The 4,631-nt window shown below is 33.3% G+C and overlaps 1 long non-coding RNA gene across 1 annotated transcript; it reads left to right on the forward strand.

Annotated features, from left to right (window-relative positions):
- The first annotated feature begins 340 nt into the window (after positions 1-340).
- LOC111490370 lies at positions 341-689 on the forward strand. Its single transcript, XR_002719557.1, has 3 exons — positions 341-355; positions 451-512; positions 619-689. It is a non-coding gene; the product is annotated as an uncharacterized LOC111490370 (long non-coding RNA).
- The last annotated feature ends 3,942 nt before the right edge of the window (positions 690-4,631 follow it).

Consider the following 4,631-nt stretch of genomic DNA (forward strand, 5'->3'; position numbering starts at 1 on the left):
TCTGAAATGCAAAAATCCAATGATTAATAGAACTATATAATTAATTTATATTAATAATTAGATCTTCTGACGAGAAATTAATTATTTGTACAATTCCGATAAAGAATTGAAACGTGGATCAGACCCAAGGTAGGGCGTGACTAAGTTTGAAATTGAGGGGATGAAGACTGAAGAGCAAAACTCTCTAATGCAAAAACCTAATGATAAATAAAACTATTTAATTAATTTATTTTGATAATTACATCTTTTGACCATAAATTGATTGTTTGTACGAATAAAGAATTGAGACGTGGGTCAGACTCAAAATGGGGCGTGACTCGGAGGGAATGAAGACTGTACTACAAAACTCTCCAAGGTAAGAACCCAATGATTAATAAAACTATATAATAAATTTATATTAATAATTAATCTTATGATGAGAAATTGATTATTTGTATGATTCTGATAAAGAATTGAGACGTGGGTCAGACTCGAGATAGGGCATGGATCAAACGTCTAGCATAACTTAAATAGTTGAGCGGCTCACTTAAATTTGTTTGTTTCATTGGTTGTGACTTTGAGTGCATTAGATTTATTAAATTTTCTTTTAGAAATAAAAATAAATTATTCTATTGGTAGAAGTGGAACAAAATATGATAGAATCTTGAAGCTAACAAAGAACAGAAATAAGGGAAAAACAAAGGAATGCCAATGACTCGAAGAAGGAAACGAAAGTTGTTGGTCTCGTTCAAGATCTATACAAAAATTAATGATATATGAACAATATAGTCATCTTCGAGATGAAGCTGAGAGAATCATTAAATTCGGAATGGTAAAAAAAAAAAAAAAAAGACAACCAAGGTGTCTCTTTTCATCTTGAAGCTCCAACTCTGACTCTCTAAGTTGGAATACTTTTCGTCGGAGGAAATGAGCAATGGTAGTTTCTATTATTTAAAGAATGAACAATCGAGCATATTGCGTGCTCAAATTCAAGCCAATGAAATAGAAAAATAAATTGAACAAAAGAATAAAGTCTTGGCTAAGCTTGATTCACAACAATAGTAACTAGAAAACATACGAAACCGAATTAGAAAATAGAAAAAACTAAGAGATATCCGAGAAAATGATTTTGATAGGAAATTTGAAAGAAGAATTGAAGGAAAAGATTGGAGTTGCATAGAAGATAATGAATGAGAAAGAGAGAGTTATTGCATGGATTAAGGACCTGAGACAAAAATACGATGGAGTTAATATAACAGATGTGGAAGTAATTTGAATCTTAGGCACTCTTAAAACATCAATTATAGTAAATAACTAACATGTTCATAAGTATTAAAACTCAAGGTGTTTAAGTACTAACCTTTTGTAGTTCAAATTCCTTTTTCTTCACGAACCGATTTCGAACCACTACTAGTGTCTTCTCCACTATTCTCTGGCCTTAGAACGAGATTGTGGAATCCGGTGAGTAACTAAACTTGGGAGGGATTTAGTATATATGAAAAGAGAATTTGTGAGAGTTTTTCTCAAGGTTTTTCAAAGTGACCAGTCACATGTACCTTGATCACTCTATTTATAGAATTCTGTTAGCATATTCATGCAAAGTTGAGATCACCCAATTTCAAACATAGATTTCATTAAGTGAAGTCAACTTTCTTCATTTTAATTGAACAATTAATTTCAAATTAAAGTAATATTAAATGATTAATTAAACTATTTAATTAATATTTAATATTAATTCAAATGTCAATCCCAATCAATTCCGACAAATATTTGATTAAAATATTTAAATCTTATTTAAATATCTCAAATTCTAATCTTTTTGTTTAATTCGTAAATAAAACAAAAATGCAGTTAAATGTATCGTATATATGTAGCGCATATTCCCTAATTTTAATTTGAACACTTCGAACTCACTCGTCACACTATTCTATGGTTTAGTCCGATATGAGCTAGCAGAGGGATCTAATGGACCTATAGATCATGGGCTTCAACGATCCAAGATTAACCGGTTAAACTCATTAACCTTGTTAACCAACACTCGTTAACTACTAGAACACTCCACTATAGCCTAGTAGTTGCACTCCCCTCACTATAGATATATTTCTGTCCATTTGATATAACCATGATTAGTAAATCGATCCTTCACAGGTTGTTCGTAACTAGAGTTGGGTCAATTAACCGTTTTACCCCTGAAGTTACTTCTTGTTCCTTATGTCCTACTGATCCTCTAATGAACAATTGGTTTATGGTCCAACTAGTAAACCGAATCTCTCTCAGGCCAATGAGAGGCTGGGGCCCTTTGTTCAAGACCTGGATTCAGTACTTAAGGGAACTACCTCTTTTCTATCCCTAAAAGTGGATAGGAGCAAATTCCATCTTGCACCCCACGTCCCCAGCCATTCACCCAGTCTTACCCCCTGAAATGGGAGGCTTTTTTAGTCGGCGAACTCGAGCCACTCTCACCCATGCAAATCTAAGGATAATTCCGAATAAACAGGAGTTCATAGTTAGCTTAGGAGTTCATAAACAGGAGTTCTAGCTTAGGTCATCGAATGAAAAGAAAATCAGTCTCAATAGTAAACGACATTATAAAGTGAGAGTGATTTTCTTCATGGTTTGATCTTATGCAATACTCATTGCATAGGACGCCCCCACTCACAAGTCTCCGCATGTACAATTTAGTGATCACATTGTTTATGTCATATACAAAAGTGGGTCACATCCATAGTTTTCCCATGATAAGGTACTCACCCTTATCCCTACTATAGATCATTTTGTCTATATACTTGAACTTGATCCACTCTTATGTCTCTACATATAGTTTAAGTAATCATACTATAGTCAGAGTATTCTTAGTTTATTGGATTTAGATTAACGATGGTAAAATTCACTTTATTCAATAACAATCGACGGAATAAAAATCAATAATAACTTTATTGAAAATAGAATATGTTTTTATTTACAAACTATGAGTTTTAGGACATAAAACCCAACATATTGTATTTTCTTCTCAATTTGAGTTAATAAAGATTGGGAATATTTCCAAAAATAAATAATAAATAATAATAATAATAATAATAATAATTATTATTATTATTATTATTATTATTATTATTATTATTGTGTTCAACAAAAAATAATAAAAGAAAAAAGAAAAGAGAGGTAAAAAAAAAAAGAAGAAGAAAAGGAAAGAAGGAGAAGAGGATTTTGGAAAAGTGAGGGAAGGAGAAGAAGAGGAGAGTGAATGTTCTATGAAAAGGGAAGAGAGAAGAAAAGAAAAGAAAAGAAAAGAAGGAAAAAGGAATAACGTCAGCGCTTCGGCATGGTCACCTAGTCAACTGTCAAAGTTAAAAATTTTGACTTTTCCTTTTTTTTTTAATTCTCATGGAGCTCGTTTTTCAAGCGGTTTTCACCAATTGTATTCTGGGCATATTTGAGGAGTTTGATGGATGTGAGACTTTTTGGAAGACCCGAACTCGAGCAAAAAGTGTCGTGCATTTCAAGTAAGTGGCACCTCAAAACCTTGAATTTAACTATGCTCGTAGTATGATATAAGAAGCATGTCATAGAAATTTAAGCATGAAACGAGTTAGTTTGATGCATGCAAGAGCATGTTAAACATTATGATGCACATTTATCGAGGAGTGAACGGTTGAGTTATGATTTGACCGAAATTGAGAGCATGCCTTTAGTATGATACAAAACATGTTATAGGAACCCTATTATAAATGTTTGAGCATAGTATGAGATGAGATGATACATCTTGAATGTTATTATCCATGTTTACTAAACACGTACATACTACCTTATGAAATAAAATCCATGACTAGGTGGTATCTATGTTTAGATCGCTACGGTATGTCTCTATTCCATATGTTTGTGATGTATGTGGTTATACAAGGACAATTAGGCATTTTCCAACTAACCTCTAGTCGTGAACACGACTTGATTGTTAGGGGTTCGGATAACCATAGAATTGACTTATGACTATACCTTATGGGGACTACTGTGAAGTTTGCGTGTTAACTTCCTATAGTGACCCTGTCATGAGTGGCATGGGTCCATAGTTGTATCTTAAGAGTTAGTTTTGATTATTGTTCATACATGTGAGTTATATGGTTATAAGGGGACGGTAGGGGTTCACCAACTAGCCCCTAATCATAAACTTGACTCAATTATCAGTGATCCGAATAATCATAGAACTGACATATGATGTTTTTATGACATATGGTTTGTACCCTGTGGGGGCTATTAGGAAGGTAGCCAATTAGCTTTCTTTTGGTGAACCGCAGGATCCACCGTTGCACCTTAGAGTTAGTTGAGCCTTAACATGCATGAACCCTATGAGATTGATATCGAGGTCACATCTCAAGGACTTAGAGATATGATGATGAGAGAGACTAGCATAAATGACTAACCAAGAAACTTAGAGAACTTAAGAATATTTTGAGGGCTAGAGGTGGACCAAGAACCAAGAAAATCGAATGAGTAAACCTAGGGTGTAGCCTAGGAAGTGCCTATACTAAGGAACGAACCCCCAATTGAGAATAAGACACTAAATGAATTAACTAAGAATAATAAAACTCGATATGAACTTTCAGCAAGCTGTTTACTGAGAATATTTTATATATTCAATCCTACTACTTCAACTT

This window comes from Cucurbita maxima, unplaced genomic scaffold, assembly GCF_002738345.1.
Source record: "Cucurbita maxima cultivar Rimu unplaced genomic scaffold, Cmax_1.0 Cma_Scf00001, whole genome shotgun sequence".
Classification (NCBI taxonomy): domain Eukaryota; kingdom Viridiplantae; phylum Streptophyta; class Magnoliopsida; order Cucurbitales; family Cucurbitaceae; genus Cucurbita; species Cucurbita maxima.